Source organism: Stegostoma tigrinum, chromosome 34 (assembly GCF_030684315.1).
Source record: "Stegostoma tigrinum isolate sSteTig4 chromosome 34, sSteTig4.hap1, whole genome shotgun sequence".
Taxonomy (NCBI): Eukaryota; Metazoa; Chordata; class Chondrichthyes; order Orectolobiformes; family Stegostomatidae; genus Stegostoma; species Stegostoma tigrinum.
The window spans coordinates 4,835,285-4,848,451 of NC_081387.1; the positions used below are offsets into that span (position 1 = coordinate 4,835,285).

General features: G+C 44.0%; 1 protein-coding gene across 8 annotated transcripts in view; it reads left to right on the forward strand.

Annotated features, from left to right (window-relative positions):
* LOC125446460 (zinc finger protein 271-like) overlaps positions 1 to 13,167 on the forward strand; it is a 101,317-nt gene that overhangs the window by 6,511 nt on the left and 81,639 nt on the right. For 7 of the 8 annotated variants that reach the window (XR_009442938.1, XR_009442935.1, XR_009442937.1 and 4 more), the window contains exon 1: positions 11,399 to 11,439. The exons of the other annotated variant lie outside the window; for it this stretch is intronic. The gene's annotated coding sequence lies outside the window, so the exon portion shown is untranslated. Of the gene's footprint in view, positions 1 to 11,398; positions 11,440 to 13,167 lie in introns of those variants that run through there. 8 annotated transcript variants of the gene reach the window in all.

Consider the following 13,167-nt stretch of genomic DNA (forward strand, 5'->3'; position numbering starts at 1 on the left):
CACTTTGAGCCCTCAAAGTGAAAAGTCAAGCTGTGGGTTTTGTAGGATTTAGCAGGGATCATACAATTGCTACAGTTGGAAGTAGGCCATTCAGCCCAAGTCCACACCAACCTTCCGAAGAGCATCCCACCCAGACCTGCCCTGTCCCTGTAACCCTGCATTTCCCACCTTGCGTATCCCAGGATACTATGGGCAATTTAGCATGGCCAAACCACCTAACCAGTACATCTTGGGGCTGTGAGATGAAACTGGAGTACCTGGAAGAAACCCACGGATATCTGTCTGTAGAGAGATGTCCTAGTACGAGACACAGCAGAACCAACAAGGACCTGACTGCTGAGTCCCACAGGCTGGATTTCCTGCTACTCAGGCAAGAATTCCTTGAATATGAGTGAAAGAATGCTATCGGAGTTTTCTGCTCTCATGAACAGTGCCCCAGAATCACTCACAGAAAGTCAGCAAGTGAGTTTTGAGAAGATTTGTAGCTCAGGTTGAGGTTCTGGATGTGAGTTTGCTCGCTGAGCTGGAAGGTTAGTTTTCAGACGTTTCGTCACCATTCTAGGTAACATCATCAGTGAGCCTCCGATGAAGCGCTGGTGTTATGTCCCGCTTTCTATTTATCTGGTGAGGTTTCCTTGGGTTGGTGATGTCATTTCCTGTTCTTTTTCTCAGGGGATGGTAGATTGGCTCCAAATCAATGTGTTTGTTGATGGAGTTCCGGTTGGGATGCCATGCTTCGAGGAATTCTCGTGCGTGTCTCTGTTTGGCTTGTCCTAGGATGGATGTGTTGTCCCAATCAAAGTGGTGTCCTTCCTTATCTGTATGTAAGGATACGAGTGATAGTGGGTCATGTCATTTTGTGGCTAGCTGATGTTCATGTATCCTGGTGGCTAGCTTTCTGCCAGTTTGTCCAATGTAGTGTTTTGTAGTGTAGAAAGCTATCCACCAGGATACATGAACATCAACTAGCCACAAAACGACATGACCCACTATCACTCGTATCCTTACATACAGATGAGGAAGGACACCACTTTGATTGGGACAACACATCCATCCTAGGACAAGCCAAACAGAGACATGCACAAGAATTCCTAGAAGCATGGCATTCCAACCGGAACTCCATCAACAAACACATTGACTTGGAGCCAATCTACCATCCCCTGAGAAAAAGAACAGGAAATGACATCACCAACCCAAGGAAACCTCACCAGATAAATAGAAAGCGGGACATAACACCAGCGCTTCGTCAGAGGCTCACTGATGATGTTACCTAGAATGGTGACGAAACGTCTGAAAACTAACCTTCCAGCTCAGCGAGCAAACTCACATCCAGAGTCAGCAAGTATATTGCTTTACTCTGAGACACACAATTGTTCTGTTGAAAGAGTTTACCCCCTCCCCAATCCAAGTCTGCTCTGAAAACCAAGGGCCACATGAGGGAACTGGGTGAGAGACCTGTGTCTGTATCTCCACCACATTCACCAATAGTCAGGTTTCAGTTATCATAAAAATCATTCCAGAGTTCCCATGAACATGGCTAGAACTCTAACTGGGAATGACCTGACTGGAAACTGAGTTGTAACTCCCATCAACCTAGGCTAGACAAGCACCCCAAGGGAGACATTGCAGGGGGTAAGGGAGGTCAAGTCAGAGCTGGCCAAAGGAAATAGAGAAAAGAGAAAGTGTGCAGGAATTTTTCTTTTTATTTACTCATGGGATATTGGCATTGCAGGCTGGGACTGGACAATAAATCCTGGCCTAATTGCCCTTGAGAAAGTGGTGTTGAGCTGCCTTCTCGAACCACTGCAGCCCATGTACAGGTGTTTGATCCACAACATCCTTAGGGAGGGAGTTCCAGGATTTTGACCCAGCGACAGTGAAACAATGGTGACATATTTTCAAGTGAGGATGGTAGGTACCTTGGAGATAAACTTTCAGCTGGTGGTGTTCCCATGTATTTGCTGTTGTCCTTCTAGACAGAAGTGGTCATGGGTTTGGATTGTTCTGTTTTAGGATTTTTGGTGAATTTCGGCAGTGTGTCTTGTGATAGAATGCACTGTTGCTACTGAACATCGCTGGTCGAGGGGATGAATGCTTGTGGATGTGGTGCCAGTCAGGTAAGCTGCTTTGTTCTGGAATGGTGTCAAGCTTCTTGAGTATTGTTGGAGCTGCACTCATCCAGGCATATGGAGAGTATTCCATCACACTCCTGAGTTGTGCCTTGTAGATAGGCTTCAGGGAGTCAGGAGGTGAGTCACTTGGCACAGTATTCCTAGCATCTGACTTGTTCTTGTCCCCACTGTGTTTATGTGGTGAGTCCAGTTGAGTTTCTGGTCAATGATAACCCCCAGGATATTGATAGTGTGGGATTCAGTGATGGTAACACCATTGAATGTCAAGGAGTGTTGGTGAGATTGTCTCTTATTGGTGATGGTCATAGCCTGGTATTTGTTTGGCGCAAATGTTATTTGCTACTTGTCAGCCCAAGCCTGGATATTGTCCAGATAATGTTGCACTTGGACATAGACTGCTTCTGTATCTCAGGAATTATAATGGTGCTGGACATTGTGCAATCATCAGTGCAATCAACATGCCACGTCTGGCCTTATGATGCAGGAAAGATCATTGATGAAGCAGTTGAAGATAGTTGGGCTTAGGATGTTAGCCTGAGGAAGTCCTGCAGAAATGTCCTGGAGCTGAGATGACTACCTCCGACTACCACAGCCATTTTCCTATGTACCAGATGTGCCTTCAACCAGTGGAGAGGTTTGTCCCCTGATACCAATTGATTCCAGTTTTACTAGGGCTCATTGTTGCCACACTCAATTGAATGCAGCCTTGATGTTAAGCGCTGTCACCCTCACATAAATGGAACAGAAAGGGGCTCTGGATCTCCAGAATGAACGACACCAACAAGGTTCTACAAAAGTGCAGAAGGGCTGCACAAAGATGAGAAAGAACAGCAGAAAGTTCTGTAAACATGAAATGAGTGAAGGGAGTAAGCCTGAAGTCTAATTGCAGACCACTTTACAGTCAAAGTAAACAAGAGCCAGGGACCTCTGTACTGACAGACAGGGTGAATGGGATGCCTTGACCAGCCAAAAAGTCAAAAGACTGTCAAGTTACTAAAGCAAACAAAGTGAGAGATTGAGCAAGATCAAGCTAGAAGGGGAGAGGTTAGCAGAACCGCTTCTCTCCAGGATTTTTGAGAGGAGGGCAAAGTTCCCAAATGCAGCAGGTTACTGTGAAGAAGCTTACCCCTCTCACTGGCTAAGCAGAGAATCACTCTGACTAGAACTATTTCCCGAAAGTTAACTTGGGATTCAGGGAGCCCCTCACGTAGACAAGATAGCAATGGAGATGCTTTCCCCAGTTGAAAAGCTGCAGTATAGTACTGTGAGGTAGAGAGGTAGTTACCAGAGGGCAGTAGAACCACGATAAGGTTGCGCAGGTCAGGCAGGATATTTTTAACTCCAGTATAGCTGAGGTCCAGAGCACCTAGAACTTCCCCAGTTTAATCATGTATCCTTTTAGCTTCAAAAACAAAGTACAAAAGGGACTGCCATTTCACTGCTCCTTGTGTGTGTTATCTTTCTTTTCTGTGGAATAAGTGAGGGAATGATTACAACTTCCTTGAATTGATTTTTCTCCTCTCAAATGTGTTTCAGAGGCAGGGATAGAATTATATTTATCAAGCCTGTCATGGTCAGATGGCATGCAGAGAAATTACAAAGTAAAAATGAATTCTATATTTTCATGTTTAAATGATGTTTCTTTTAAAAATGGACAAGTTTGCTTGATTATAAAATGGTCAATGTTGATCACATGATTGTATTGCAGGAGCTTCTGAAACTCTAGCATTGTGCAGATGTTCCAGCGGAAGCTGACCCAAAGTATTTGGAGACACACCATTTGCTTCCACCCATTTCTGGACAAGGGAAGACATCATAATCCAGTCTGCTAAAATGGGCATGAGTGATTTCAGTTACTTTGTCACCTAACTGTGGAAAATGTGATAGGGAACATAAAGCTACAGGAAAATAACTAAGATAACAAAGTGTAGAGCTGGATGACCACAGCAGGCCAAGCAGCATCTTTGCTCCTGAGATGCTGCTTGGCCTGCTGTGTTCATCCAGCTCTACACTTTGTTATCTCTGCTTCTCCAGCATCTGCAGTTCCTATTATCTCTGGAACATAACTAAAGTCAGGAGCGGAGCCAGATGCAGCCCTCAGGATTCACACCTGCAGGGGGAGACCTCTTGGCGGATTTTAAATTCATTGCCTCAACCACTCGGCAACAGCTACCAACAGTTGTCTGAACAACCTTCGGATTAGCCACTAAGATGAGTGCTCGGCACCGTAATGCTTGTCTTTATCACATGACTGAAATATGAACTTGTTGAATTGTTTAAATAGACCATTCTAAAATTCTAGGAGAGTTACTGTTTGACCTCCGGAAGGAAAGCAGGTCTCCTGGCTGAGTTGGCTGCTTGTTTCTGACTCTTTGTCTCAATCTCTGGCTGGAAATACCCTGATGCTTTCTCTGCAGAAAGAAAGGTTTCTGATCCCAACTGTCCGATAAATGAACAATTTGGGGTTACTAATGTGCTACAATAAAGTTGCATTTCTTCATTTCCTTCTGATGTGTTTGTTCTTGTCTTTCAATTAATTTTTCTTATTTCATCTATTATCATATGATCATATATGCTTGATTTTCTGATTGTTACTGAATAATGATCATAAAAGTAACACAATGTAGTTGTTTCAGCAACTTAGTTGGTGTTGTGTCACTGATCCCTGTTATGTTTAATGTTTCTGAACCTGAGTGAGACCCCACGGGCACTTTCATTGTTAACAACAGCCAGGAGCCAAAAGACTAACAAGGGTGAGATTTTAAAGAAATACCTTAGGGATTGGTTATTGCTGAAAGAAGTGTGGATTTGGATTCGAGAAGTCGAACAATGCGGTCTTTGAGGTGGAGTTTGGATTTGGGAGGGAATAGTGTGTAAACCAGCACTGTTAAGAGCACAAGTTCAGAAGAAGGGTTACTGGACTCATAACATTAACTCTGGTCATTGGATAAACATATGGATGATAATGGAATAGTGTAAGTTAGATGGGCTTCAGATTGGTTTCACAGGTCGACGCAACATGGAGGGCCGAAGGGCCTGTACTGCGCTGTAATGTTCTCTGTTTTGTCTACACAGATGCTGCCAGACTTGCTGAGTTTCTGCAGCTATATCTATTTTTGTTTGTTTCAGACTTCCAGTCTCTCAGTTATTTGTATTATCTTACTATTAAAAGCAGCCTGGTTGTTTGTACTGTGAGAAAAATGCACAAGATTAGAGTGAAATGATGGTAATCAAAGCAACATGTAGCATTCAGGAACCAGAATCAATGAACATAAGAATAAGCTAGCCAAACAAGAAGCTAAATTGGTACTGAATGAAGAATGGGCAAACTTTCACAGAGAGAAGGAAGAACAGTGAGCAGTCACAGATCACTGTTTGAGCTCCAGAACTGAAGGGGGAGCGTGGGACACAGGGAAATTTTATGCAAAACAGTGGGCAGGAAAGGTAGAATATATTGTTTGCTGAAGCTCAGGAGGCATTGACTTCAATGAGTTAATGTGTATGACTGTAAACTAGCTTTCTGTCCCTTCTGTTTCTGATTTACTGCGAGAGTAACTGAGATTACTTTCGAATCTTCTTATGTGGAGGCATGTGAAAGGCGGGGGGGACCTTTAGAAAATTCGATTCAGGATCTCAAACGAGTGTCAGCAATTGGTTAGGAAAAATAAGGATGTGATGGTGACATTCAGAATGTGGGTGAGAGAAAGAGCAATAAGCAGAGAACACTGCCTGGAAGCAGGGTGTGGCTGCAGTAAAGAGCAAACTACAACAGCCATGTGAAATGGTCTGTGCACTAAGGACAGTAGACCCAGTGAAATGGGTGAGAATGGGACTTCTTCCAGAGGAGAGGATAGCGATGGACATATGACTAGCTAGAGCCCAGAAAAGATGTCACCAAATGGACACCATCCAGCCTCTGAAGGCGCAGTGGAAGGGGCAGTTGGAGAAGCAGTTTATCACCTATACTTCAGAGGAAATATTGTAAAGAAGAGAAGAGACTTCTGGACTGTTCCTGGAAATTAACTTATTTTCAGGGCTACATGGCTTAGATGACAATGCAAAGAGCAAACAAAAACAGAGAATGCTGGACAAATTGAACAACTCTCGTAGCATCTGTGGAGAGAGAAACAGAATAAATGTTCTGAGTCAATATGACTCTTCTTCAGAACTGAAGTTCAGAACTAAGAGTAAATGGCAGGAGGTAGATGAGAAATGAAAGATGAGAAGATTCAAAAGTAATCTCGGTTACTCTCGCAGTAAATCAGAAACAGAAGGGACTGAAAGCTAGTTTACAGTCATACACATTGAAGTCAATGCCTCCTGAGTTTCAGGAAACAATAACACAGACAAGAAAGTAGTTGCCTGGCACAAAATGAAGATTCTGGTCAATATAAAGGGTTAGAGGTTAGAATTGAGAGATTCAATGTCACGCCCTTGAAAAGCAAGATCAGACTATAATGGAACATGGGCTATTGAGACCAGGAGCCTCTCATGTCCTATCAGGGAAGCTGGTAAAACAAATGGACCATTGGGTTCTGATCACCGTCAGAACTCCTCAACAAAGCTGTCTCTGTGCTGGATGTATCAAACAGGTTTTGGTCAATAACCTTAAATTGAGAAAACTGATACAAAATAGTCTTTATTTTTAATGGTCAACAGAACACAGACATGCACAATCATCCCTCTGTATTTCGTCAATATATGATAAAACAATTGCAGATGGAAGACCAGATCACCTGGAGTGAGATCATATTTAAGATAGATGCACACATAGAAGTAAGACGAGGTTAATAACTGATTTGGCAACAGAGTTTAATACTGCAGCTTCAGTGGTGATGAGCATTGGTGTGGCCACACTGAATGATGCAATTGAAAGCATAAAACATAACTCAAAAATATTCTCAGGGAAGAGAACATCAAATCAGGTCATTCACGGGCAGGAAGGTGAGATAATCCTGGAAGAAATAGTGCATTAGAGTTATATAAAATAAATGGATTTGTTAATCAGGAAAGGCTGCATTGCCATAAGAAGCAGCTCAAAATTATCTTTGTTGTAATGTCTGGAGCCTGGTGGGTGGAACAAACCTGGGAGAATGTGAGACAGATCCATAAAGATGAAATTCTCTCATGGATCATTAATGAATATTTCACCTTTTAGTCAAAAAAAATCGACCATGTCAGAAGACCAGCTCAGTCCCACCCACTTTGTTGGAACTGATATTCTTTTGTAGAAATGTAAAAGTTCCTGATCTAATTAATTGGCAGCTCCAAACAGTAACCATTGTGAAAGGCCTCAAGGACATCATGAAGGAACACAAGCCTGTCCATCTCAGTGAAAATGATGCACATGAGAGCCAATTACTAAGAAACAACTTGGCTTCACTGGCCAATAGTAATCAAAGGGGGGCATTTACACTCTAAGTTAAAAATTATAAGTTAAAACATTTTAAACCTTTGTGTGTGCCTTTGTGCCTTTTTTTTGCTATATCTTGTAACCGCTGTCAATCTCAAATAAAGGTGACCTGAATCCGCCCTGCAACTCAGACTCTCATTGAAAATATGAGCTCTAACAGTCCTTTTAGATTGGGAGATAGCTTGATTAACTTTGTTATTCAAAAAGCGAGGCAGAGAGAAAGCCGGGTAGATTAACATCATCGCAGAAAATATGTTTGAAATTATTATGAAAGATGTCATACACTTCCATCTAGAAGGACATCAGACGTATGGGAACACCACCACCTTCAAGTTCCCCTCCAAGCCACTCGCCATTCTGACTTGCAAATATATCGCTGTTCCTTCACTGTTGCGATCAAAATCCTGGAATTCCCTCCCTAATGGCACTGTGAGTCAACCCACAGCAGGTGGACTGCAGTGATTCAAGAGGACAGCTCACCACCACCTTCTCAAGGGCATCTAGGGATGGACAATAAATGCTGGCCAGCATTTAAAAAAAATTCACAAGAGCATGTTAATTCTGCCTGATGATCTTGCACTTTTCTCACTCCCTGTTATGACATTTTTCATAATACCTTCTAAAGTATTTTCTATGACGAGGTCAACCTAACTGGCTTTCTGTCTTCCTTTCCATTTGATTAAAAAAGTTACACTGTGCTATCTACTTATCTAAGGGGTCTGTTCGAGCTCATATTTTCAATGGAGAGTCCCAATTGTGAGTTGGAAAGGGTCTGGCAAATGGAGTACAATGTTGATAAATGCGAAGTCATCCATTTTGGAGGGAATAACAGTGAAAGGGCTGTTATTTTAAGGGTGTCCTAGTGTATGAATTTGCAGTAGGTTGATTTGCAGGTACAACAGGAAATTAAGAAGGCAAATGGAATTCTGTCCTTCATTGCTAGAGGGATGGAGTTTAAAAACAGGGAGGTTATGCTGCAGCTGTATACGGTCCTGGTGAGGCCACACCTGGAGCAATGCATGCAGTTTTGGTCTCCTCACTTGAGAAAGGATGTACTGGCAGAGTTGGGAGGGATTAGTTTATGAGGAGAGATTGAGTGGACTGGGATTATATTCACTGGAATTTAGAATAAGAGGGATCTTATAGAAACATATAACATTATGAAGGGAATAGATGAGATAGAAGCGGGGAGGGTGTTTCCACTGGCGGGTGAAACTAGAACAAGACGGCATAGCCTGTGTGGGATTGTGTTTGAAATAACGACTGAAAATTGGTGAGTGGCAAAAATAGCCTCTTTATTCAGCATCTGCAGTGGCATAGTTCAAGGCGGTGATGGAATCCTGAAGAACAGTTCTTACAGTTGCCCCTTTATACACTGTTCTTCCATATATTAAAATTCTATCACTATGGTGTTACAGAGTTTTATTTATTGTACACAGAAGTTTGTGTGATATCTGTACTGGAGAAGCAGGAGATTGCTGAAACATTTGTGAAATGCTGGCTGCTACTTGGATCAGAGTGTCTGTTTGGTCTGCTTGCATAATTAAGGGGTGTTGGCCATTTTATCTTTTAAGTTAGTAAATGTTAGTAAAAATACGAGACCTATATGATCTAAATAAGTTAGAAATTATACATTGGTATCCTTGTGCGTGAATCACGAAGGTTGGAATGCAGAGAAACAAGTTAACATTTCAAGGATTCTCTGAAGAAGGGTCCCAACCCAAAACGTCAACTTTCCTGCTCCTCTGATGCTGGCCGACCCGCTGTGTTCCTCCAGCACCACACTGTGTTATCTAAGTTAACATTTCAAGCCTGGTCTGACTCTTCTTAGGAAGCGAGTCATGCCCAACTCAAAAAGTTAACTCCATTTCTCCCTCTGGCACAGAAGCTGCCACACATGTTAACTTTTACTAGCATTCTCTCTTCGTTTGAGATTTCCATCATCTACAGCATTTTGCTCTCATAGGAGATGCCATGGGGACTCTTAGTCAAGAGATCTGTCTCCAGAGGCTTCAGCACTGAGGCTAACACTCCTGTTCAGTCTTGAGGGAGTCCTACGCTATCATTTCTCAGAGTTCAACCAAAGCCCTGCCTGTGGGATCTTGTTGTACCTACATTGTTTTCCACGTTTACAACATGACCACAGCAACAACACATAAAGAACCAGTTAAATTCTACCTTAGTGAAATAACTGCACAGAGGCCAGGTCCCATCACCAGCCAGCCACCTCAGAGTCAGTTCTCAGCTGAGGAGGTTCTCATCTCCTGATTACTTTTTTTTAAAACAACTAAAGACATTCAAATCTCCCGGTTATATTGGTCAGCCAAGGCTTTCCTAACTGGCCCAGGTTAACAACCCCAGTCAAGCACTTCACAGCTGACCCAAGGTCAACCTGATCCCATCACTGCACTTACAAACTGTGAAAGTTGATATATAAATTTCTTTCTTGGGGAGGTGTCCTTCCTGTGAATGGGAAATTACAAACCCATGGTGGAGGAAGTATCACGACCACAGTGATATTGACTAATATGTTCTATACTGTTGAATCTTACTGTAGGATTTTGTGTGTTTTAGTGAAAAGGAACGCACGATGCTGACGGGTCAGGAAGGTTGGGCCTAATGATCTGATTCTGTGCATTAAAACTTAGAATGAATGCAAGAAAATTCTGAAAATCCTCAGCAGGTCAGGCAGAAACTATGGAGAGGAACAGAATTAATGTTTCAGTTAGAAATAAACTTACATCAATAACTACACTGGATTTAAAAGGGCTGTTCCTCCCTCACTGCTCTAACTGCGTTCTTGCTCTCACCAGTAACGATCCAACTTGTCCCACTATTACAGCCTTTGCCCTTTGATCCACCGACACTAATGCTTTTTCACTGCTCTAACCAGCATCGCCAACTTTCCCTCAGTTTCGTCAACAGCAGGCCATCTCAACTGTCCCGCTCTCCAGTGTCCCATGGTTGTCATCCCATTTATTTTATTTCCTTGGACTTGGTTAACCTCTCAGCGATCTTGGAATTGCAGTAATCAGACCCCAAGTCATTGTCAGGAACAAAAACAAACTTGCTGGAAAAGCGCAGCAGGTCTGGCAGCATCCGTGAAGGAGAAAACAAAGTCAACGTTTTGGGTCCGGTGACCCTTCCTCAGAACCAGACCCGAAACATTAACTCTGTTTTTTCCCTTCACAGATGCTACCAGACCTGCTGAGCTTTTCCAGCAACTTTGTCTTTGTTCCCGATTTACAGCATCCGCAGTTCTTTTGGTTTATATTCCCCAAGTCATTGTGTTACTCTCTGAGCACAGAAACAGCGAAATTCACACGAGTTCCAAGCATCATGTCAATTTTCAGTCTCACGTGGTAATTCAGAGTCAATCCCCAGAGTTATATCCTATTTATTGGCTAAATCTCTGTTCCTACTCTCTTCTCCATCCATTCTCACATATTCCTCCCTCCTGCACATGTGCTGATCCCACACATACGCATTATCACTGCTTCGGATACAGAGGGTTTTCCTCTTCTGATCTGCTGTCAAACACATTTCAGGACACACATCCCACACAAATGCCTCTGAGGTTGGAGAATGCTATTCCCACACTAGAAATCTGTGTCAACATTTACCAGGGGAACTGAGACAGCAGCTACAATAAGTGAGGTTTTATTCAGATGGGACAATGACAAGTTTAAATTCCCACCTGATCTGCTGCTCAAAGTCAGCTCCATTTCACTGGTCAGTTTCACAAGCTTCAGGAAACTCCTGTTGCTGCAGAAATATTTGGATTGGCTGTGAGAGACGTCAATCAGAGAGCCCACCCACTCTGCCCATTCTCTCCTCTTCCACTTCCAGAGCTGGTTCACTTCCTATAGGGACTGAAAACCAAGTGAGGAGATGGTGAGTGAAGGAGCAGCTTTTATACAAATTGTATCCCATAATATCCACACCAGTCTTCAGGCAGTCTGACTGTCCTGTGGGTAATCAGGGGTGGAAATGTCCCTTATGCTGTGTGAGAAGATCCATTGAGAGAGCTGTTTACTCAGTGCTTTGTACTGAACTGTTTGACTGGAGCTGTGTGTTGGATATTGAGTGTGTTTTTGGAAACATTTCCCTCCTGATTTCCAGCCTGAGTTTTGTTGATGGTTTATTCCTGAATATGAGAAGGTGAGGTGTCAGTATCTGGGTGGTGGAGGGTGTCTGACGATTCGTATTAATGAGTCATGTAGTCACACAACATAAAAACAGACCCTTCAGTCCAACTCGTCCATACCAGATATACTAAACGGATCTCATCCTGTTTGCCAGTTTTTGGCCCATTTGCCTCTAAATCCTTCCTATTTATATTTCCATCCAGATGCCTTTTAAATGTTGTAATTGTGCCAGCCTCCGCCACTTCTGGCAGGTCATTCCATAATTGCACCACCCTCTGTGTGGAAAAGTTGTTCCCTGGGTCCCTTTTAAATCCGTCCCCTCCCACCTTAAACCGTATGTCAGAGATAATGGGAACTGCAGATGCTGGAGATTCCAAGATAATAAAATGTGAGGCTGGATGAACACAGCAGGCCAAGCAGCATCTCAGGAGCACAAAAGCTGACGTTTCGGGCCTAGACCCTTCATCAGAGAGGGGGATGGGGGGAGGGAACAGGAATAAATAGGGAGAGAGGGGGAGGCGGACTGAAGATGGAGAGAAAAGAAGATAGGTGGAGAGGAGAATATAGGTGGGGAGGTAGGGAGGGGATAGGTCAGTCCAGGGAAGACGGACAGGTCAAGGAGGTGGGATGAGGTTAGTAGGTAGCTGGGGGCACATTCCATCCCCTATTCCCAATTCCTCCGCCTCCGCCGCATCTGCTCCCACGATAAGACATTCCACTCCCGCACATCCCAGATGTCCAAGTTCTTTAAGGACCGCAACTTTCCCCCCACGGTGATTGAGAACGCCCTTGACCGCGTCTCCCGCATTTCCCGCGACACATCCCTCACACCCCGCCCCCGCCACAACCGCCCCAAGAGGATCCCCCTCGTTCTCACACACCACCCTACCAACCTCCGGATACAACGCATTATCCTCCGACACTTCTGCCATTTACAATCCGACCCCACCACCCAAGACATTTTTCCATCCCCTCCCCTGTCTGCTTTCCGGAGAGACCACTCTCTCCGTGACTCCCTTGATCGCTCCACACTGCCCTCCAACCCCACCACACCCGGCACCTTCCCCTGCAACCGCAGGAAATGCTACACCTGTCCCCACACCTCCTCCCTCACCCCCATCCCAGGCCCCAAGATGACATTCCACATTAAGCAGAGGTTCACCTGCACATCTGCCAATGTGGTATACTGCATCCACTGTACCCGGTGCGGCTTCCTCTACATTGGGGAAACCAAGCGGAGGCTTGGGGACTGCTTTGCAGAACACCTCCGCTCAGTTCGCAACAAACAACTGCACCTCCCAGTCGCAAACCATTTCCACTCCCCCTCCCATTCTCTTGATGACATGTCCATCATGGGCCTCCTGCACTGCCACAATGATGCCACGCGAAGGTTGCAGGAACAGCAACTCATATTCCGCCTGGGAACCCTGCAGCCATATGGTATCAATGTGGACTTCACCAGTTTCAAAATCTC